The sequence below is a fragment of the Chrysemys picta genome, chromosome 1, assembly GCF_011386835.1.
Source record: "Chrysemys picta bellii isolate R12L10 chromosome 1, ASM1138683v2, whole genome shotgun sequence".
Classification (NCBI taxonomy): Eukaryota; Metazoa; Chordata; order Testudines; family Emydidae; genus Chrysemys; species Chrysemys picta.
The window spans coordinates 204067639-204092487 of NC_088791.1; the positions used below are offsets into that span (position 1 = coordinate 204067639).

The 24849-nt window shown below is 45.0% G+C and overlaps 1 protein-coding gene across 1 annotated transcript in view; it reads right to left on the reverse strand.

Annotated features, from left to right (window-relative positions):
- LOC135978000 (uncharacterized) overlaps positions 1-24849 on the reverse strand; it is a 1156726-nt gene that overhangs the window by 514158 nt on the left and 617719 nt on the right. The gene's annotated exons all lie outside the window — the stretch shown is intronic.

Genomic DNA, 24849 nt, shown 5'->3' on the forward strand with positions numbered 1-24849 from the left:
TAAAATAACTAATGCAGCGAAAACAAACAACAATAATTTAGCAACAAAGCACAATTAACAATACTACAGTGTTTTCCTCAGGCAAAAATAATAAAAAAATCACACTGTACTAGAATGTCATTGGAGTTAGAAGCAGCATTAGGTTTGCACACAACCCAAGGGGGTGAGGGTGTGGCTCGACACTGTGGGTCAGTGAGCAACATTTCACTTGTGTTAGTGGAGGGGAACAGAAGCTAAAGGTAACAGAGTGCAGAGTGTGGACGCAGGAGGAGAAGTAATTCTGAAGAATGATCCTCCCAAGCTGATGGAAACCTCCGTGTAAGACTCTGAGCAGGTTGGGGCTCTGTAGCTCAGAAGAGAACTGGGAATAGGGAACAGCTATTCTTTGTGGCATGTCCCCCTTCCAAATCTCAACAGGAATGCATGCTGCTAGGAGAAGAATTCACATCAGCTCCATGATGTCCCTTCTCCATTGAATACAACTGTAATGAGCGCCAATAAAAATACAAATATTTAGTTAAATTGCAACAGGTTTATATGAAGAGCATTTTGGTCTAGTAAAGCATAGGCTGAGAGTCACTTGATTTTTGCATTCCTTGAGGAATTCTCAGATTAAATCTTGCAAGGGCACCTTAACATGACGATCGCATGTCATTATCTTAATTTTGTATGTGCGATCAGCAAGTGGGAGCATCTTTGTAGCATCTCCTCCTAAAGAGGAAGCCAACTTTGCATGGTGGAGGCAAAGTCTCCTTCTGTGTTTATCCCAAATAGCCGTTAGTTAGTCATCATTTATTTTCAGGTACTGGAATCAATCTTAAATGGTGCTCAATCAGCATTACTAGGACAAAAAAATAAAAATAATAATAAACATATTGGAGAACCAACATGCCATTTGCTGCCATCTTATTGTTCAATGTTTGTGTGGTATAGCCCTTCCCCCACTTTGTGTCTTGTCTTGTCTATTTAGACTAGAAGCTCTTTGGGGCAGGGATTGGGTCTTATTCTATATTTGTACAGTATCTGGCACCACGGGGCTTAGTTCTCAGATTGCCCTTCGGCACTGCCATAATAAGCATGATAATTAATAGTATGGATTGTGCCAGAGAGCGCACAATTGCCCAGAGATTTTTCTCCTCTTCATACTAATAGGAGTTTACAAACAAAAATATCCCTTGGTTATCATTGGGAAGAATAGACCCCAGTATTGAGCATGATCTACTCTTAGTTACACAAGCATAAATCAGGAGTAAATCCATGTCAATGTTATTGTACTAGTATAAAATTAGTGCTGGGGAGAGGAGAACAAAGCCCCTCGTTTTTAATTAGCAAAACCCTTATTTGCAGGGATTTGTTTCACTCTGGACCAAAATGTGGCTTGCAAGCTTGTAGCTCAAGGTTTAAGGCATTTTTTTTGGAAGAAGAAAAAAAAATCAATTTGGCTGTTTTCAAGTCTCCCAAAGCAGGGATTCAGGAATCTGAGTTAATCTGAACGGGGTCTGTGGAGGTTTCATCCAGCCTTTCCTTCCGGCCATCATTTAAATCCCCTCCTACCGTCCTCCATGCAAGCTGCAACGGCATCATCATAATAACCCTATGACCGAGAGGGATGAGAGTCTCCACTGAGACAGTAATCTCACTCTAAACAGCTCTCTAGCGGGTGCTCATGAGTGGTGATACATCATGCAATTTTCTCCTTTAGAGACTCAGAGTGTCACCTCCACTGTGATCCCTGCCCTGCCTGGCAGATGCCAGTAAGTGAGAGCCCAAAGTTAGCCTCAGACCAGTGTTTCTTACATGGCTGTGCACTGATGCTGCACGGCAATGCAATGCTGAGTCTGCAGGCCAGCCTGCCTGCCAGTGATTCATATTTGAATATTGGTTATTATGCATTTTCTGGAAACATTTTCCAAAACGTTCTTTTAATATCTTTATTATTTCCAATATAGATGATAACATACATTTGAGTCAGAACTGCATATTGTACTCATGCAAGCATATGAAACAGGTAGTGCCATGCAGAGCTCTGTATTACCACCTATGCAGACTTGTATTTGTAACAATGTACACGCTCTAACAAAAAAGCTATACATTTGACTTGATAAGGAATGCTATTGGCATAACAGAATAATCCTCAATAGGCCTGTGTATTTCCATAATGCTATTTAATATGCACATATAGAAACTAATGCCCTGATGCTGATTTTTAGTGGGCAGATCTATCAAGTTCTCACACATTCAAATGCAATACCGTGGCTCCAAGAGAGGAACTAACATGTAGTCTAGAATAATGTGTAACTCCACACTAAAATGGTAACCCAAACACATTTAAACCACAGAATTTTTCCTTCGTATACAAATAAATACAAACGACTGTATTTATATATCATTAACAGTTTGATACAAACCCATAGACATCCGGAACGTAGAGCTGAGCCTCCCACTCTGATGCTAACTCATATATCATTGTGTCTTCTCTCCCTCTGTCTAAAAGAATGATAAGAATGGAATGTCAACCTCCGCTTTTAAGTGCCTGAACCACATGCTGCCCTCAGTCCTGCTCCCACCTACCCCCTCCTCTTCCACTCATTTGATTTCATTGACATTATGTGGATGCAACTAGGGACAGCATTTGACCCCTCCGCTTTGTGTAATAACCTGAACATTGTCTACACAGAGAGTTTTGTATTTAATAATCTTCCCAGCTCAACTGTTTTCAACTCACTCTCCCTCCTGAACTGATAAATCTAAATTGCACATTTTTTGAACAGCTTAGCTTATATCTTGCAGGTATCCTTAAATGACTGCTTAGTCTCTTTTGTACTTGTCTAGCACCATCTACTGTAACTTTATTATACTGTCTTCCCTTTCTTTCGAGACTGCAAGTTTGTGATTCCTTCGCGAGTCTGCACTGGGGCTAAGGTGTTCACGGCAAATCATGAAGTCTGTATCCATTTCAAAGGCCACATGCTGTTATAGAGAAACAAATGCAACATGCACCCATCCTGTGTATAGAGTGAACTGTATTTGTCAATTTTAACATCAGTTTTGGTGGGAAGAGCTTCTTAGATCTGCCAGTGTTCTAATGGCAAGTTCTACTCCCCCTCAGCAGCTAGAGCGGATAGCAGAACAAGAGGAGGGACAGCATCCCAATCAAGAGGTCAGCACCCTTTGCGCACCACACAGCCCAGCTTCATTGAAGCCCACTGAGCCAGCCTGCACAATAAGCTTTGAGAGCAGGGCAGGCAAGGCAGGGCACCCTCCTGAGCCAGCTCCACACAACAACAGAGCTTCTGGCCACTGCCATCTACACTGGGGACGCTAGCTCAGCTGGCATTATGCAATCTGGGAGCTGCAAAAGGAGCTGTGGAATGGGTCTGGAAGTGGGAGGATTTTCCCTGCAAAAACTCCTGTCCACTCCTGTTCTGTAGGCTGTGGGAGAGGAAGGAACTCCCCATAGAATCCTCCTTCGTGCCCAGCCCTACTATGCAGTGTTGACAAAGGGGACAGAATTTAGCTTTACATATTCTTATTACATTGTATTTTTGTAGGTGGATTTTGCACGGCAAAGGAGGACTAGTACAGGTAGAAACAGAACCAAAACCTCCTAGCTACTATGACTTTTATGGATTTGTATTATTATTCTTTAGAGGCATCATGGTAGCACCCAAAGGCCCCATCGTACTAGGAGCTGTATGTTATGCAGCCTTCTTTTTAAAAATCTGATTAGATAAAGAGCATCATTTCTTTGGATGGCAGATTTAAACTTATAATACCATTCAGTCTATTCCAGATATGGGATCTCCTGCATTATTAGCGGGACTTGTATAACAGCCACAGCATAATATATATCATATGGTGTGTGCACTTTTCATGATGTATTGCACTTTTCATGGTGAATACCATAAACATGCCTTATGAAACTCTATTCACAAATCACCAGGGTAAATTATTTGTTTTGGTGGTGAGTAAAATATTTAGCTTTCTATGATTATGATAATTGTAAAGGGTAGAAATCGAGGAGATTTAGTGATTCAGCTGGTAAAATATCATGACAATTTTGCGAGGCTGCCATAAAGGCAGCTTATTAACTTGATAGTGTTTCTTGATGGTGTTCTAAAAAGAGTGAAACTATGCATGCGTTCCAGCCAAATGTATGCATTTGTTCTGCTGCAATGTTTTATCACTGTTAGTGAATTTATCCTACAGTCCCAGCATTCTGTAAGGGAATGATGCAAGAGATGGAAGACTACTCTCGCCAGAATTACCTTGCATTTGCTAGTTAAAAATTATTACAACAGCATTTTCATTTGCATGTGTGAAGAGTCTCTGGATTTTCAGTAAATTTGTATTTCAAAGCTGATTTCTTTGTCCGTCATCACTGGCAGTTTACAAGTGTTTTTTCTTTTGGGGATGCTGGAGCAAATGAAATAAACCCACAATAAAAATATTTTTGTCCAGGTGGGGCATAAATCAGATGAAGAACTCTCGTTCTACGTGGCAAATATAAAACATATGCCATATTATTTAAAGCTTAGCCTCCTTATTTGCCTGCATGACAAAAATCTACATATGTGGTGAAGCTGATGTAGGCAAGCAATAAGAATATTAGGAATAAAATATGATGTAGGGAGTGACTCGAATAGAGCCACTCGCAGGGTCATGGCCATTCTCCATTTCAAGTGGGCATGGAAATACAGTGAGGGTTATTCTTCTCTAGAGATGTGCAGATAATAAACACCTGCTACCCAGATCCACTCTTTCCTTTTAACTGTTGATGTATTGAATATTTCTGGAAATTGTGGACAAGCTAGTGTCAGGTGATGAGGACAAGGGTGGTCTAGCCTAGTGGTCAGAGCAGGTGTAGTGAACCAAGCGTCGGAACCAAGAACTAGGGTCAGAGTCAGTAGTCAAAGCTGGTGCCAAGGGTCAGGATGGAGGGCAGGAACTGGATACCAGAGCCAACGGACAAGCCGGAGTTGGTAGTTAGATGCTGAAGCCAAGGGACAAACTGGAGGGCAGGAACTGGATACCAGAACTGAGGGTCAAGCTGGAGTCAGGAATCAGTCACAGGCCAAGCCGGAGGTCAGGAACTGGAGCAAGCAGCATAGCTGTCAAGGAAGGGTTCTGGGCAGGCGCAGGACAGAGGCAAGGCTGGGTGCAAGGCAGGAGCAGCAGGAACATGGTAACGCAGGAGAGTTAGCCTCCTGACCCCTCCAGCCAGTCAGGTTACGTGGCTAGTCAGGCAGCCTGCTGCAGGCCAGCTGTACTGATGACACTGTCTGGAGACTAGATCTGCTACAAGCCCTGATTCTTGACAGCCAGTGAGGGATAAAACATGGTGCCTACTGGTAAAAAGTGGGGCAGATAGAAAAATGTTGACAGATTACGTGGAAGTCCTTCAGTAGGGTCTTCTTTCCCCCCACATCCTTTGTGTGTGTGTAAGTTATTGTTCCAAAGCCAGGACAGTCAGGGAAAATCTGAAACTACGTTTCCCACCACCCATCCCTGGCATTGAAGTAGATGCTTCTGAAGGAATGTTTCCAACAAGAAACATCTGAGTTCTCAAAGTATTGGGGAAACCAAAATCTGGGATTTTTTTTTTACATTGTATTTTTAAAATCATTTTCAGATTATATGTTATAAATCTACACTTCTTAAATCCTTGTTTATATTCCACTGGAGACCATCCAAACTGTGAATTTCTGGTCCTGATCCAAATTCTCCCAAGGCTCAGGGGTTTTTTGGACCATTCCCATTTCTAAGCTGAAGACAGAAATAGCTTCAGTTCTGAGGCTAATTCTTGACTGATAATAAATTAGCATTGAACGTCATAGTCGTTGGAGAACTTTGAGTCTGAGTCATCCCAAAGAGACTGAATTGATGAGATTTTCCCATGTAATTTAATAAAAATAATTGCCCAGAGCACTTGTCCAGTGTAAATTATGCTCCTTTTCTAGTCTCTAATACTTTCCTCCCTGATGTATGGGTGGAGCTTCTTAGTTATGGGCTCTTGAGACACGCAAGGCATGAAGGAAATGGGGTTAGCAAGAATCAGACCACATTGGCTGGAATGAGACACGTATTTATTTAGAAAAAGAGGATTTTTTTTTAAATATTAAAAGGTGAATTCATAAGGTAGAGCTGCCTGGGAACTGTGCTCTTTACATGTACGGTTTTAAATAAAAAAATGAGTGCTCACCCTAGCAACTGGAGCAACACACGGTTCAGTACTTCCATGACGCTGAACAGCTTATTAACCTAGAACCATAAAATCACTCACAATGACATTTAGTAACATGAAACGTCTGACATAAATCCACCAGTGTAAGGAAACTCGCAGGCAGGAAGCCTGTCGCTTACCCCTCTTGTGTCTACAAACGGCAGGACACACAACATGGAAAGTGAGCAAGAGGCCTGGGTGCATCTAAAGGCTCCAAGAGAAGGCTGGGAGTTTGGAACGCAGGAATTCTAATCCCAGCTCTGCCACCGACTCCCACTGTGGCATTGTACAAGTCATTTTGGACCAGATTTTCAGGAGTTCAGCAACCCCAGTGGGGGCTAGGTTGTCAAAAGAGCTCCACTTGTTGGGTGCTGAGTGCTTTGGAAATCTGGCTCTCATTGAGGTGTCTAAAAGGGAGTTGACTTCTTTTAGAAATCCTGCTCCAATTGTGGGTGCTGAGCATGTGAAAATATGCCCCAAGCTCTTTTGAAAACTGGTACATTAAGGTCTGATGCTGCAGCTTCAAGGGGGAGTTGTGGGTGCTCCCAGGATCAGACCCTGGAGACAATAATACTGTGGGTGTGGGTGAGGCTTGATTAGTTAAACCCTGATCCTGCAAGCAAGCAGCTCCCATATAGAACCCCACTGGCTTCAGTTGTCCACAGGGAGCTTCTTGCAGGGCCTAGGTTTGAACAGTGCTTTGAAAATGTTAAAGCAATACTGTCAATGTGAAGTCTAGTCATGTTTCAAAACTCAGTTACAAAGGAGTTTCAGGTACTACACCTGGCCCTGAGTCCTCCTGGGAATTCTTGCAGTTTTACAATCTAATTTTCCATGTTTGAAGAAATACTTCTCTATTCCTTGTTGCTGTGTGAAAGCCCCGCACAAAAATCAGAGAAAATGACTCAGGCTCCAATCTCCTGCAACCACATGTACACTTAACTTTAAGCATAGGGTGACCATATTTCCCAAAGGAAAAACGGGACACCGCGTGGGGCTGGCCCAAGCCCTCCCCCCAATGTGGGGTTGGCCTGAGCCGCTCGTCGGAGCCCCACTCTCACACGGGGCTGGCCCAAGCAGCTCGCTGGAGCCCCCCGCCCCACGCAAGGGGCAGGCAGGGCTTGGGTGAGCAACGATGCACATATTACATAGGGTGATCGAATTTCCCAAAGGCTGGGACTGGCATTGCAGCTTGCCCGGGCCCTGCCTGCCTCCCTGTGCGAGGCTGGGACTGGCATCACTCCTCGCTCAAGTAAGCCCTGCCTGCCCCCTGCCAGAGCCCGGCCTCCTGCCCCCCTGCACAGGGCTGGCACTGCTGCTCGCCTCCGCCTGCCCCCGCACATTCCTCTGCATCCCACTTTTTTGACAAATGCCCACTTTTGCCAAAAAAAAGTTAGGACAGCCAGGACAGGGCTTAAAAAAGGGACTGTCCTGGCCAAAACAGAATGTATGGTCACCCTATTTAAGTAGGTGAGTAGTCCGATGGAAATCAGTAAGATTACTCATGTGGAGAGCTGGCTAGAGACAGGTAATTCCACTGTACAGAGGATTTTGCTAGTTCAAAATCTGGTTTCGTTCCAAATAGGAACCCCCCAATTTTTTGAAATTCTCCCTGAAAGAGGATGAAGCCATGGTTTTGAGGTAGTCCACATGGTGAGGTGTCTCAGAGCCACGGACCCTGGAAGTGCTGGGGTCCCCAGCCCTATAACAATCTGCATGCCGGCAGTCCCCAGAGCTGTGCATATTAGAAGCTCTGGCTCTCCAACACCCTGCCAGGCATGTTGCTGAGGAGCCGCACAGGCAAGCTGGCAGGAAACCAGACAGGTTTTGAGGCCTGCCCAGCCAGCAAGTTTCCCTCAGGATCCGCTTGGCTTCCAGAGGAACTTCTCTGAAATCAAACTGTCTTCACAAAACTTTTTGATTTGGACAAATCCACTAATTCCAATGAAAAAACTCTTCTGTCTGAGTTTTTCCAACCAGTCCTATTCCAAGTGCTTAAAATTAAACGTCTGTAACTGCAAGTTTGGTGCGTCAGCAACTGAATGGAAAGGGGGAAATAGCAAAACTGACCATGCAGAAAGCACTACCAAATACACAAAGTAAACTTACTGAAAAAATAGGGGAAAGTAAATGTACTTTCTAATGTCTTTCAGTTCTAGTAATCTTAGTTGTTATTGGTAAAAATGACATAAAGCGTTTTCCGACAGACATCTTATCTTTTAGTTGATGGTCTCTCTCTTTAAGTGCTAAAGCATAGTTATGTGGCAGTTTTAATGTAGTAAAATGGGGACTTAATTGAAATCAATAGCCCCATTTTGCTTGTCGCTTATTTAAGCTTGATTTGAACCCAGGTTTTTAAAGGCTTCTGCACTACATCATTAGCACACCTCCTATAGCCAGCACACCTTTCTGCATTTCACATGTCTGAATTAAAAAAAAAAAAGTGCAATGTAAGATTTCTTGTCTTAAAATGTTTAGCTCTCCACTCCTTCCATTATTAGACTGAACTAAAATGTGACAGCTAAAAGGAGATTAAACACATAGGCACATCTACCTTGAGCAGAAGAAGCCTTTCATAACTCACACAGAGTTATTGGGCTTACCCACAATATTAGTGATAAAAATTGATTAGCCATTCCCACCTGTTTCATGGTCCATGGCTATTTTTTCATTGGTACTATAAGTTGGTTTATACAGAGGGAAATAGTATTATTAAATAGCAGAGTATACACGTAATATATTGTACTCACAAAGGGCCCCAAAACAGCTGAAAGCAGCACCTGTGGGCCTGCTGGCCCACAAAAGCAATCTGAATGCTCTGGACTTTGCATCTGCTAAGGTTACTCCTTGTTCTGAAGAGGAAGTATCTCTTCTTTAGTGTATGTGCACTGCCCAGTCAGGCTTTCTGCTGCCTCTCTATTCCCAGGGAGGAAGATTTATGACTCTGCCAGCCTGATCATCATATATACCATCACACTGAGCTCTGGGAATGGCACGTGGGGACATGCTGAGCAATGTCATGGTGCAGAGTGGGGGGAGGAAAAGGATTGACTAGTATACAACTAGGAAAAAAATTAAAGGAGCCACAGTCTGAAGTGATTGGGAATCTCCCTGGCTGAAATCTGTGTTTTGAAGGTACAGACGGGGCCAGAAGCTCACCTGCTTCCAAAGAAGCAGACTTCTTATTAGTCACCAAAGGAAGCAACTTGATGGCCATTAGAGGCCAGAGCCCTCCAAAATGCTCTTCTAATTGGAGGAGTGGGAAGGGGAGCCCCCCCCCATCCTGATTCTGAGCCTAGACTATTTAAAAATGATCACACTCTCTTTCCAAGAACAGGTCATTTTAAAGACTGTACTGGAATTTTTCTGTCTCCCCATCTGAACCTGCACAGGGGATGTTCTCAGGCACCACAACTGCAGGTGAAGTAGGGACATAGACTGTCCCAAGAACTGGGCATACTGGAGTGCCAAGTAGTGAGTAAAAGCTTATTGGTATGTACTCTTCTCACCTTGACCCAAACAGCCCACCAACTCCCTTCTAAGGAATGGACAGGGTAAGGTATTGGCCTCTTTACAGGCCAGTGTTTTCCTTGGTTAGACTTGGCCTAATTTAGACTTTGGCTAGTATATTCAGATCAGGACTCTAGCACCGTGGGGCACTGATCCATGACTGGGGCTGCTAGGTGCTACCACAGTACAAATACATAATGATACTATCTATGTATACCTACACAGTCAGCTTCATTGTTTTCTCATCTGAGTTGTGTAATCACAAGAGAACTTTGGATTTGGATCTGAACTCTGCAGCTTGGACCAATCTCAAATTAACCCATGTAATCATTTCCCTGCCATTACAGGAGCCTTCATCACTGGTGCACCTCAGTCCCTCCTCTTCTCTGACTGTGGCACCTAATGGTCTAGTCTCCTGTGGTTCTCATTTACTTGGTCTCATTTCAGTTGCTGGGTCTAGCGTGCTGGTGGTGCTGGGTGGTGTTGGTGCCCTGTTATATACAGGAGGTCAGACTAGATGATCTGGTGATCCCTTCTGGCCTTAAACTCTATGACTAAAAAGAAATGACATACCTAGGTGTTACCGGTCCAGCAGAATCCATCTGATATATGGGAAGTAAAAGGGATGGCAGGTGAAGAGGTGAGTGTTACAATACCTGGAGAAAACAGACAGCTGGAAAAGATCATTTTAGCAAAATTAGGACTTTATATACATAACACTGTTTTATGGCCCCATGTATTTGTAAAGGGGGTATAAACTAGACTCCTGAAATAGATCAAGTTCAGACACAGATGTGAAAAATAGCACTAGTTTGCCATCTAGTGTTGTAGGATCATATTACAGTTAGTTAACCAACGTGTTAACTAACTGTTCTAAGACCAGTAATTCCTGACTACTACCTGCTGCTCATTTTTAATGACCAAGGTTTAAAAGAAATCAAGGAGTTTTATAATATAGCTAGGATTATAGGATCTTCAGTGTTTTTACATTAATTTTCTTCAAATTTTATGTATCAGACATAGGTGCTGGAACTAGGGGTGCTGGAGATGCTGCTGTACCCCCTGGCTTGAAGTGGTTTCCATCATATACATAGAGTTTGGTTCAATGGCTCTTAGCACCCCCACTATAAAAATTGTTCCAGCGGCACTGGTATCATAATGGCTGGAAAACTCTACTCAAAGGAGCTGTATTTTCTACTTGTCAATAGTGATGGGGGGAAGAGGGGGAGTAAATCAGCAGTGGACACAAGCCATCTGTAGTTCATTTCAAAACCTTTCTCTAGCTGATTAGCTATCTCCTAAAAGTAGATATTTAGTGTCACTCAGCAATAGGGGGTGGTCTGATTTAGTGCTAAAATTGTGATGGAGCCGTAGCCATTAGCTCAGCACCACTGCTTCCACTCAACATAGTTGGCAAATAAGTCTCCTGTTTGTGAATGACAACATCATTTAAGTATTGTCTTGGGAGTAAAGCTAGGTGAATAATTTTCAGTGACAGTGAGTAACATATTTGATCAGTTTTGACTTTTTTTCCCCTCCTTGGTAATTGTCTCTGGGCAGATCATGCTTTTCTCATATTTATTCATTATTCTAAATTATTCACTGAATAATGTCACTGAATCACTCTTGGTCTCTAGATTGTGCATGAGCAATTTATTTATTGTATCTGATATTCCAGATTCAAAGTAGATTGGCTAGTTTGGATTCAATGCGTAGATCACATGGCATTGATTCTCTTCTTCAAGTGACTGAGTATAACCCTGTAGTCAGTTTCTCTTTTTGAACAATCAAGTTTATGAATTCACAATTCACTTTCCAGTGAATTCCAGTATTCATTTAGCATTTGCCATTTCCACGGCCATTTGGGCTATAACATTTGTTTGCTAGAATATATCTGGATAGCAAATATACCCTGGAACCAGGGATGTGGGCACTGCCAAAGCTAATTTGTTACAAAATAGGAATGAATATTTGATTATCCCCCCCATTCCCCAATTCACTCTGACCTACTTACCCAATCTCAGATGCAGAGAGGGCAGATATAAGTGAATTTTACTGCACCATGCTGAAATCCCTGTTTGCAGAGTTAAGAAGTCTTGTGATATGCAAACTGAAATTAACAGAAAAAAGGAGACAGATTTGGATTTGGAACCCCATTTACGGGGTTAGTAGAAATCTCTGATCTGGCATCCAGCCAGATGAGCTTTGCAAGTAATTTTTGGCTATATATGCAGGCCTTGACTCTTCAGTTAGATCCAGGCACAGCCTGCAGAGTCCTATTGAAGTCACTGGGGTTCATCATGAGCAGTGCACAAGAATCTGCCTGCATGGGTATAGTTGTAGTATTGGGGTTGTTGTCATTCAGAATAAAATACAAAAGTGTAAGACAAGTGCAGAGAAGGCTTAAGATAGAACATAATTGGGCAAGTGTTATGTTTATGACATACAAAGAGAGAATTTCAATTAACAAATATAAAATTCTCTTTCTGGAAGGCTGCAGTGTAACACTACTTTATTTCTTAAAATCCAGAACCTTAACACACAAGAACCAGAAAAGAGAGGGAGAGAAAGCAGGCTGCTCCCTAGAGCAGAGAGGTACAACTCACCTCACCTTACTCTAGGCTGGCTCTTTGCAGACTGACTACTGAAAGACTCAGATTGCATGCTTCCCTACAGAGCATGCTAGCCTGCAAGCAGGACCAGGAAAACTCCTGGAATTTTTTGTCACTGCTTACCATTTTAACTCAGTTTTAAATACAGCACAGTAAGCAAAAAGAAAATGTTTATGGCTTGAATAATGTACTGAGGTATAGCCAAGGAAAAATGAAGAAGATAAAAAAAATTGTGAAACGTATTCAAACCAGCTGCACCACCGAATCTCACCCAGTAGGGAAGCCCAATAATTGCTAGAGGAATAAATACCATGAACAGTAGGCTGGGTTAGCTTTACATTACAGCACAGGTTAAGTTACAATCCAGCATCATAACCTTTACTTAGTGGTTTAATGGTTTTGTGACTGAGGGGGAAAAGAAACAGGTTTAGAGCAATGCGATACTCAGGGTTCTAAGCTCCGTTATGCAGCAGCAGAAAGGGTAATGTCTTTGTGATGCTGTCCGCGTATTTTGACACCTGCATGACTATGAGGATAATACCAATAATAAAGTAATGATAATAATACGTTAACATTTGCATAGCAGCTTTCATCTCAAAGGATCCCAAGGTGCTTTACTAAAAGTATACACACTCTGTAGTTTTACACACCTAGAACACTTTCATCCAAGGATCTCAGTGTGCATTGCCAGCTATATCCCTGCAGCATTACTGAAATGCAGTCCTCTCTAGGACAGGAGAACAGCAACTGCATGGGCAAACAACAGTGGAGGATGGGGAATAGTAAGCCCCGGAATGTCCTTGTTCAGGTAAGCTCCTAGTATTACAGAAAATGCCATGATATCTTTAATATTCACACAGATAAGCAAGGACTTCATTTTTAAAGGTCTTATTCAATAGGATTTGGTTAGACTAGAAAAACTACAAACACTGTGTTGGCTAACGCACCACAATCTTGGTCTCTTGTCATTGGCTATCTTAGCAATGCAGGGAGCTGAATCGGGATCACAGTTATGCTATACGTGCATAAACGCAGCAGTTGATTTGATCAGCTATGCAGTGAAGTGCAATCACATTGATTCTACAAGATGCAGCTCACACAAAACACAGTCTTGCGATCAAAACCAGACTCTGAACTGCCATTGAATCCTGAACATGGCATTCAAAAGCAGAGAAAGTTGTCCTCCGAATGCTTTTAAAGGAATTACTGCTCTGCTGATTTTTAGGACAGGATCAGTTACCTTTTTTAATGTATGTTTATACAAGTGTTTAGGTATGGGCCCGTGTGAGAGCACGCCTACAGAGAGAGAGAGAACCGAGCCTTTTGCTTTATTTTTTATCATTACAGAGTCTAAATTTGTTGGGTCATTATCTGTTTTAAGGAGGTCGAGCCTCCATTCATTACTCATCTGCCATCAGCATGTAGAGCTGCGCATCCCCTCTGCAGTGTGGTAAACATGCATAAGGAGCCCAGTAACACTTACTAATTAGTTTCCCTATACAGTATCTCATCAGGATTTTTTATTATTAGTATTCTGACAGTGAGTATATACAGAGAATGACTAACTACGCTGAGTTTGAGAAACATGATTAGGAAAGAAAAAATGCTTCCAAAAATTTCATTCTCCTTGATTTTTTTTTTGGCAGAGATTAACTGCAAGAATAACCACCTACAATTTTCTTGCATAACCTTGTGCAGGAGATGGGCTTCAGGCAATTAACCATGTATTTCTCACACTCCAGTTTTGGCCTTGTCTCACTTGGAAATAGCACCAGTTCAGTAATCGGTTGAGCATCATGGTGTGTCAGCCTTGTAGACAAGGCCAGTGTGTGGGTCAGCATCAGGTCAGCCAAACAGATCATTGAGATGGCACTACTTCCAAGCAGAGGCAAGGCATGGCGGGGGGAGGGAGAGGAAGAGGGGAGAGGTGGTGTGACATGGTGTCACGTGCCTCACCAGATTTCTGCCAGGGTTTATGTGCTTTGCCCTGAACCCCGTGGCATATCACCAGCATCTTTAAATCAGGCGCCCCCTCCCCCTCACTATCAACAGTTACGCGTTGTCTCTGCTTCCAAGTGTCGTTAAGACCTTAAAGATAGATCCTATCACGTGAATAGCAAAGTGTGGGTGGGCTTGTATAGAGGCCAAAATTTGAAAGCAACCTATAAAAAAAGGGAGACAATAGTGGCACAGTCTAGCAGGGCGGTCTGTCCCTTTAAGGGCCCGAGGAGCCAGGGAGCAGCAAGCTCTGGCATAAGAAGAAGCCCAGCAGGTATGTGTTGGGAACCCACTGATCCAGCCAAGCAGCAGCTAATGGCTGGCTCGGATTCCCAGCCGGAAGATATAAGTAGGGACCCAGCTCTGTAAGACAGGGAGAAGCAGGAGGGAAATCTGCAATAGGGCAGGTAAGGCCTGTCGTTTCTTGAGGCTAAAGGAGGGCTGTGACCCTTGAGCTACTGGGGGGTGGAGGACCCTGCAGTCTACTTCAAGATGGTTTCTTTCCCTCATTTCTTGTGACTGTGCAGCAGAGGAATAACAGAGCCTGCACTGCAGGCTAAAACAAAGTTGGGTGTGGCTGCCTATTTCCTCCCCAAGCTGGTTGACAGGCCCACCACACAACATACAGCTTTAGCCTTCACTACATCTATAAAGAAACAATAAAAGTTACAATCCCCCCCTCCCCCCCCCCCACACTATATACCAACACCAGTCTTCCTAAACTACACCCAAGTCTGTCTGAGTATTCTTGGGCCGGGCCCTTGCTACACCAAGTTTGCACTGAGGGCTGCTCCAAGTTAAACCAGTTGCAGTGGCCACACAGGGGCTGCTGAGCCAGCTAAGGAGCTGGTAGAGCACCCTATAGTCTACCTGCATTTGATCCTGACTGTGGCAGCTCTGTGACACTCAAAGATTCCTCTCTGATGGGCGAGGGAGGGGAGAGAGCATAGGTGTGGGAACTAGGTTTTTGTGGGGGGTCCTGCCCACCACTCCACTCCCAGGGTCCCAGTGCTGCCCAGGGCTCTGCTCCTGGCCCCGCACCCAGGGTCCCGACTCCTGGCTGCAGGATGCACACATGGGGTTCTGTTCCCAGCGCCGCACACAGGGTCCTGGCTGCCGCTGGACCCACGTCCAGAGCTCTGCTCCCAGCCCCGAACGTGGGGTCTCAACTGCCGCTGGACTTGCACCTGGGGCTCTTTTCCAGCCCAGCATGCGGGGCCCCAGCTGCAGGACCCAGGGCTCTTTTCCTGGCCCTGTGCCCAGGGACTTAGCTCCTGGTTGTCACTGGTCCCGTGCTCAGGGCTCTGTTCATGGCCCCACACCTGGAGTCCACACACGGGGTCCCGGCTGCCGCCGGCTCTGCACCAGGGGCTCTGGAGTCTGCACATGGGGTCCCAGCCTTGGCCCCCTTACTCCTGTCCATGTCCCCCCTCGCACCCCCCCGAGCCATGGTCCCGCTCTTGGCCCCAGCTCTGGGGCACAGACAGGAGTAGGGGGGGATGAGGTAAAAAGTTTGGGGTGGGGACCATGGGCATTCAGCACCACCACAGTAAAAATTGTTCCAGGGCCACTGGGGGAGAAGGGGGCATCTTTGGCTGTTTCTCTTCCCAGCTCAGCCCATATTGCTGGTGCTAAAGCACATGATGCTTTAATAAGTTCACATGTGCTTCTTCTGCTTGTTCCAAATCATCTGATTGTGTCTCATCAAGCCAAACATACAATTTTGACAGGGCATCTGCAATTACTGGGTGACACCCTAGCTGGAACTCCAGAGTTATTTCATGCTACTGTACTTTCAAAAGCAATCACTGTATCCCCGGTGGTGCTACTCTGTGTCCTTTCTTGTTTATTGCAATCAGTGATTTATGGTCAGTTTCAGCTTTGTAGCTGAAGAGAAAATCAAGAAACTTTCTGCAGCCACATGCATGGCCTACCATCTCTTTCTCAGTTAGCAAAAATACATTCTCTATCATTGTCATCACTCTCACAGCATACATTACAGGCAGCCATTCAATCCTTGTCTTTGTAGCAATATGGTTCCCAACCCTCCTTTTGTTCCATTGGTGGAAAACTTAATCTTTTAATGCATTAAAGAATTGCTGCACTGGCACGGATGTCAATACATGCTTCAAATCGGTGTATGTGCTCTCATGCTTGGGCCTCCGTGCCTGTTACGTATCTGTGTCAAGGGACTTTCTTAGGTGAGTTGTTTGAGCTGCATAGTTGGGTGTGAACTTATTGACCTATTTCAACATGCCTTGCAATCTCTAGATTCCTTTGTTTACCTTTCTGGTTCTCTGCATGTTCAATATTGCTGTAACTTAGACTCATCAGGCATTATTCTCTTTGTGGTCACTTTCTTTCCTCTATCACTATTTAAGTTGTTTGGAATTGACATTTGGCTCTGCTCGGTTTAAGGTTATGTCCTCTTGCGTGTGCCAGTGCTCTCCATAGTTTGTGATGTTCAGTAGCAGTGCTGCTCTGGTATTATGTCATCAGCCCATTGCCAACTCTGTCCACATATCTATTCAGGGGACACCATCATAGGACCTAATCACATCAGCCACACTATCAGAGGCTCGTTCACCTGCACACATCTACCAATGTGATATATGCCATCATGTGCCAGCAATGCCCCTCTGCCATGTACATTGGCCAAACCGGACAGTCTCTACGTAAAAGAATAAATGGACACAAATCAGACGTCAAGAATGATAACATTCAAAAACCAGTCAGAGAACACTTCAATCTCCCTGACCACTCGATTACAGATCTAAAAGTTGCAATATTACAACAAAAAAACTTCAAAAACAGACTCCAATGAGAGACTGCTGAATTGGAATTAATTTGCAAATTGGACACCATTATATTAGGCTTGAATAAAGACTGGGAGTGGATGGGCCATTACACAAAGTAAAACTATTTCCCCATGTTTATTGCACCCCCCTACAGTTCCTGACACATTCTTGTCAACTGCTGGAAATGGGCCATTTTGATTACACTACAAAAAGATTTTTTTCTCTCCTGCTGGTAATAGCCCACCTTAACTGATCACGCTCGGTATAGTGTGTACGGTAACACCCATTGTTTCATGTTCTCTGTGTGTATATATACATCTTCCTACTGTATTTTCCACTGCATGCATCTGATGAAGTGGGTTTTAGCCCACAAAAGCTTATGCTCAAATAAATTTGTTAGTCTCTAAGGTGCCACAAGTACTCCTGTTCGTTTTATGTCATCAGTGTGTACTTTCACATCCTGTGAGACCTACTTGTACCTGGGACATTGTGCCATGAAATATTTTTAGGGCTGAAATGTATGCTGAAAGGCAGTCTTATGGAGCCACACGGTGTATGGAAAGTGCACATCTGGGACCTTTCTCTGACCAAAGGAACATGCCAAATGCCTGTCAATGCACCTAATTTGCTGAAGAATTTGACCTCTGCCTTTTTAGCAAACATTTCATTACTTACAGCCAAGTGGAAATGTTCCCTTGTAATGTTTTTGTGATGTTCTTGGGGGTCAATGCAAGATCTGATTCCATTCCTTTTTACCCCAACAGTTCTAAGGCATGAACCCAGCCCCTGGGTTTTAAAGTCCATGGACAATGCTATCTGCTTTCACGTTTTGCCCCTCTTCCTTTGGTCTATTTATTTAAGGCTTGTGGAACATTTCAGGTGGCACACAGAAGAGGCGTTGTGTCCTCTTGTAACTGTATCTTGTATTTCACTAGGGGACACCTCTTTCCTGTAAACAAGCCTTCAGAATGATACAGTTAGTCCACTTGTGTCTGGTACTGGCTTGTCACCAGTTATTATTCTGATTCTTAATGGCCAAGTGCCTCATAGAATCATAGAACTGGAAGGGACCTCGAGAGGTCATCTAGTCCAGTCCCCTGCACTCAAGGCAGCACTAAGTATTATCTAGACCAGCGGTGGGCAAATTACGGCCCGCGGGCCACATCTGGCCTGCAGGACCATCCTGCCCGGCCCCTGAGCTCATGGTCAGGGAGGCTCGCCCCCGGCCTCTCCCCATCTGTCCCCCCTCCCCGCAGCCCCGCCACCACGCAGGCAGTGGGGCTGCGAGCTCCTGCCGCTTTGAGCGGCATAATAAGGGGACGGCGGTGGTGCGCATGGGGCAGTGAGGGGTTGGGTAGAGGGTCCTGGGGGGCAGTCAGGGGACAGGGAGTGGTTGGATGGGATGGAGGTTCTGGGGCGGTATGAGGTCGGGAAACAGGGGGGCTTGGATAGGGCGTGGGAGTCCCAGGTGGCCTGTCCGGGGGGGGGGTGTGGATACGGGACGGGGGCCAGTCAGGGGACAGGGAGTAGGGGGGGTTGGATAGGGGGTGCGATCCCATGGGGGTGGTTTGGGGCAGGGGGTTCTGGGAGGATGTGGTCAGGGGACAAGGAGCAGGGGGGGTTGGATGGGTGGGAGGTTCTGAGGGGGGCAGTCAGAGGGCGGGAAGTGGGAGGGGTGGAGGATAGGAGGCGGGGGCCAGGCTGTTTGGGGGGCACAGCCTTCCCTACCTGGCCCTCCATACCATTTTGCACCCCAATGTGGCCCTCAGGCCAAAAAGTTTGCCCACCCCGATCTAGACCATCCCTGACAGGTGTTTGTCTATCCTGCTCTTAAAAATCTCCAATGATGGAGATTCCACAACCTCCCTAGGCAATTTATTCCAGTGCTTAACTACCCTGACAGTTAGGAAGTTTTTCTAATGTCCAACCTAAACTGTCCTTGCTGCAATTTAAGCCCATTTCTTCTTGTCCTATCCTCAGAGGCTGAGAAGAACAATTTTTCTCCCTCCTCCTTGTAACAACCTTTTATGTACTTGAAAACTGTTATCATGTCCCCTCTGAGTCTTCTCTTCTCCAGATTAAACAAACCCAATGTTTTCAATCTTCACTCATAGGTCATAATATCAGAAGGGTAGTTAGTTTGTATCCACAAAAACGAGCAGTCTGGTGGCACCTCAAAGACTAACAGATTTATTTGGGCATAAGCTTTCATGGGTAAAACCCCACTTCTTCAGATGCATGGATTGAAAATTACAGATACAGGTATAAATATATATTGGCACATGAAGAGAAGGGAGTTACCTTACAAGTGGAGAACCAATGTTGAAGGCCAATTCAGTCAGGGTGGATGTGGTCCACTCCCAATAGGTCATGTTTTCTTTAATCATTTTTGTTGCTCTTTTCTGGACTTTCTCCAGTTTGTCCACATCTTTCCTGAAATGTGGCGCCCAGAACTGGACACAGTACTCCAGTTGAGGCCTAATCAGCACGGAGTAGAGTGGAAGAATTACTTCTCGTGCCTTGTTAACAACACTCCTGCTAATACATCCTAGAATGATGTTTGCTTTTTTTGCAACAGAGTTACACTGTTAACTCATATTTAGCTTGTGGTCCACTATGACCCCCAGATCCCTTTCTGCAGTACTCCTTCCGAGCAGGGCCGGTGCAAGGAAGTTTCATGCCCTAGGCGAAACTTCCACCTTGCGCCCCCCCCCCCCCAGCCCTGCGGCAGCTGCCCACCCCCCTCCACCCTGAGGCACCCCCCCACGGCAGCTCCCCTCGCCCCCGGGGAGCTATGCGGCAGTTCCCCACCCCAGCTCACCTCTGCTCCGCCACCTCTGCTCCGCCTCCTCCCCGAGCACGCCGCTCCTGCTCTAATTCTCCTCTAAATCAGCTGTTTGGCGCCGCAAGCCTGGGAGGCGGGAGAAGTGGAGCAGCAATGGCGTGCTCAGGGAGGGGGGCGTAGCAGAGGTGAGCTGGGGTGGGGAGCTGCCGTAATGATTAAGGGAGTCTGAGCCGCACGTGTCAGCGCGCTGCTGGCAGCTCAGCCCAGGAAAGCTGTAAAAAAAAAAATTGGGGGCACTGCTTTTTGGCGCCCCCAAATCTTGGTGCCCTAGGCAACCCCCTAGTTTGCCTTAATGGTAGCACCGGCCCCGCTTCCGAGGCAGTCATTTCCCATTTTGTACATGTGCAACTGATTGTTCCTTCCTAAGTGGAGTACTTTGCATTTGTCCTTATTGAATTTCATCATCATGTGTAAGCCCAAGACTGGTTGCTTTTCTGTGTGCACCACAACTCCTCCTCTTGTACTGGTTTGTCTTTAGCTAGGTCTACACTACCCGCCTGAATCGGCAGGTAGAAATTGATCTCTCGGGGATCGAATTATCGCGTCTCGTCAGGACGCGACAATCGATCCCCAAATCGACGCTCTTACTCCACCAGCGGAGGTGGGAGTAAGCACCGTCTACGGGGAGCCGCAGAGGTCGATTTTGCCGCCGTCCTCACAGCGGGGTAAGTCGGCTCCGATAGGTTGAATTCAGCTACGCTATTTGCGTAGCTGAATTTGCGTATCTTAAATCGACCCCTCCCCCCCGTACTGAAGACCTGCCCTTTATAGTTCAGTGACAGTTCAGACTTAGCCATGGGTGGAATTGTCCCCCACTGCTGACACTTCAAAGTTTTATACTTTGAACCAAACCTCCTCCGTTTTGCACTATTGCATTCACTTGTGCTCCTGTGTCATTCTAGTCCAGTGGTTCCCAAACTTTAACAGCCTGCGAACCCCTTTTGCTAAATTGTGAAATCTCGTGAACCCCCTCCTAAAAATGAATATTTTCAGGGATTTAAGTTTAAATTTCCTCAGTGTGATGGATGCCCCAACTGCCCGGCCCCACTCTTCCTGGGGCTCAGGATGCCCAGCCCTGTATGGAGAGCACTGGGGTTTGGGCTGCCGGCTCCCCCACTGATGGGGATAGGGCTCGGACTGCCAGCCTCAACTACCCGGCCCTGCTCTCCCTGGGGCTCGGGCTGTCAGCCCTGCATGGAGCGCTGGGGTTCAGGCTGCTGGCTCCCCCGCTGACCGCCGGGACTCGGGCTGCCAACCCCAACTGCCCAGCCCCGCTCTCCCTCGGGGTGTCTGCCCTGCAACCGGGTCCCACCTGCTGTCTCCAATGCCTGGGGTCCTCTGTCCGCCATTAGTGAAATTTTTCTGGCGAACCCCCTGTAACGTTCTGCGAACCCCCAGGGGTTCGCAAACCCCAATTTGGGAACCACTGCTCTAGTCCTACATCTCACAAAGACTATTTGTCCATATCTTCATTAGCCATATTGGAAAAGTTTGCAGCTTCTTTCTTCTTTGTGTTTATAACTGGTTCATCCCTTTAATTTGAGGAATCCTCACATTCTATCTTTAATGTCTGCATTTTCCAACATGTTTGCACATTTTTGCAAAGTAGCTGTGCTTACTATGCCTAAATGGTGGACATTTTCTATATGCACGCCAGCTACCAGATTGCTGACATTATTCCTTGTTCCCTTTCTGCTTTGATTTTCAGTGTGCTTTATCCTTACTTGCTTAACAGTGGTGTTTACAGTTACGTGCTCTCTGCATCAAACTGGGGCCTTAATTTGCATTTCTGACTGTTCTGTTTCTTGGCATAGGTATATTCCTTTTTTTCAGGCCCTTGTCCCTGAGTAGATTTTCGTAGACCTCTTTATTTTTGCAGCTCCAACTTATTTAGTCTTGAATGATGGAGCCTGAATACTCCAAATTAACATGACTTTTTAATTTCAAGTCTATAAAAAAAATCTCAGTTATTTCTCCATTTTTCCCAGGTCCTTATCCAGAAAACAGATCTTTCGTAGATAATTTTTTTAGGGACACATTGATCCTCAGACCTTCTCATGACTTCTTTAAAGCTTTCTTCCCTTCCTCATCATCACTCACACTCTGGAATGCAGCACTTTGACACCCAGCCACTGTTAAAAAAAAGTCATTTCTTTTGTTGTTTTCCATCTTAATAACTCTCCTATACATTTCAAATTGCTGTCCGAGTCTTTTCCCAGTCTCCTCAGCATTCCCTGTGATTTTTAAGGCAGGTGGAGAATTTGTGTGTTGTGGTTGCAGGGGTTCTGCGGCAGCCATTTTTCATTCACCCTGTCACCTTGCTGTGGTCAGTGTCCCTTTCATCAGACAGTTGCAGTCTGGTTGCCCTTTTCCGGACTCACCAGCAATCTGTGCCTTGCATTCCTGGTACCAAGTTGTATTTCGATGATGCTGAAGACAGGCTTTAGAATAAGTTGTTCACTTAACTAAAAACAAATAACATCTAATGTAAATGGAGCACTGTTGCTGCTGTAATCTAACCTGGCTAATTCTCTCTTCTCTGCAACTACTTCCTGTCTCTGTGTGAGAGAGGATTTGAGTCAACAGGAAGTATGGCACTCTGTAATATCCTGCAGAGGATGTGGCAACTTTAAATATACTGCTAAATTTTAACCCTTTATAACCAGCCATCATCCTCAGCAGAGACTGAACCCACAATCTTCAGAACTATAAATATAGGCTTCTACAACCTGAGCTAAAGGAGACATTCTTCAAAGGTGCCAAAGTAGGAAACTGTGTTATTGTCAGGACCAGCCATTCAAGGGGTGTTGATATCACACACTGAGCCAGTTCCATGCTCTCCATGTTAGACAATTTCGTCCCAGGTATCTGAGGTGCACACACAGGAGTTCAAGTCTCATAGGCGGTGCCCTTTTAATGAACTGGGGCTGCAATACACTTTCAGACAGCATGGTCACTGGGTGCGACTTACACTGCTGTGGACTTCAGACACTTGGGATGTGCTTGTCTAACAGAAAGACGATCCAATATACTGGGCTAGTGCATGTGCTCATTCCTAGCTACTGAGAATTCTTCTTTAGCTCAGACTGTAGAAACCTGTGGTTTTGGTGCTGAAGTCTCAGAGTTGAATCCTCACTGTTGATTACAGTATCTACATGTGCATTTGACCATGACTCATTTACACATAGGCTCATTAGTCAGAACAAGATTTATACAGATGCCAGTTACAGCAAGAGGGAATGCTCTGTTCCCCCCATGGACTTTACGCTCTACAGGTGCCATTCAGATGAGAGGAGTGCACCCACAAATGTTTAGCATCTAGTATAAGTTGTTTTCTGTCACAGATTTGGCAAACCAATCAACAGGAACCTAACTGGGATCAATTTCAGGTGATTGCACTTGTTTCCCATCGATTTCAGGGCTGACTCCATGACAGAATAATGAGGTATGCCTGATGCCAATCACCACCTGTGAATGCCACTGCACATCCTTCCATGTGATTGAACTGCCACTGCATCACAAGGGAGCGAGAACAACTTTGATAAACTCAGGAGGTGAAACTGCAAGTACAACCGAGAAGCTTGAAAGGGAAGTGCCAGAAAGCAGAGTACATGCCACTACTTGTCACTTAGCAGAGACAAAAGTGTGTGCAACAAAGGCAACAACATTATCACATTAGCAACACCTGCAACAAACAGCAACATATCTGTGAAGACAGGGGATCTGTCAGCTGTCATTATAACACCATTGTGAGAACCACGATACATTAAGTGGGATAAAGAGGTGGTGTTCTAACAGGCGTAATTATAATGGTGTTGAAAAGGACACTATCAAAGCTAACAGACCTGAAATTAGATCTACCAGTCTTGTGTGTGGGTGAGCACCTAATGCAACACCACGTTGTGCCTCAGCTCTGCCTGACGGCTCCATTCGTAGGTCCCAGAGTGCCATTGAAACTGACAGACACCAGGCTCTTGAGTGCAGAACTCTTACAAAGCTCACTATCCCACTTGCTCACAAGCAGGGAGTTGGCAAGATAAGAAGAGGGTCATTGTGATAGGGAATGTTGGGGAGTGTCTAGCACAATGGGACCCTGATCCATCACGGAGTCACCTATGTGAGTGGGACCCCAATACAAGTAAAAAATATGCTTGACACATATCTCCTATTACTTCTGCTGCCTTTCTCTGTGGGTGAGTGCCTCTCAGAAACACTTTAACTAGTGTTTCGACCTTAAGCTCTGAAGATTAGACTATGTTCATCATACAAAGCAAAGCATTGAAGTAATAGGAATTGAACCTCCACCAAACAGCAGAGCATAAAATGTAAAGGTGTGTGTGGTGGCACCTAAGTATTGTGATGACACATGGTACATTACACACACACACACTTTTCCTAGCAATACAGAATATCCAATATATAAAATGTCACATAATCATAGTTTAATCAAAGTATAGCATTTTATTTCTCTTATTGAAGTACATGTGGTAAAACTAAAATATAATATACAGAGTATTGACCTGTTGGGAAATTAGGATAGTTCCACCAATCCACTCAAAAGAGAAAAGATACAAGCCACATGAGGGGCTGTTGTGTCTTATGCATCTCCTGCTTTAAAGACTTTACAGGCCAGTTCATTAAGCTGCCACTAATATGCTCAGGTTCGTCAATCACCTGTAAGCTGTTGTGCTGGCTGGGGAGTGTGCATTAGCAGCAGAGATTTGTAACCCAAATAATACACTTCCCAGGTGGCCCAATGTTTGGCCCTTTTTGAGGAATCAAAATGTTTTGAATGTTAATCGGAAAAAAAATTGGGGCCTGAGCATTTGGAATTTCATTGTGCATATGAACATGGGGCTAAAT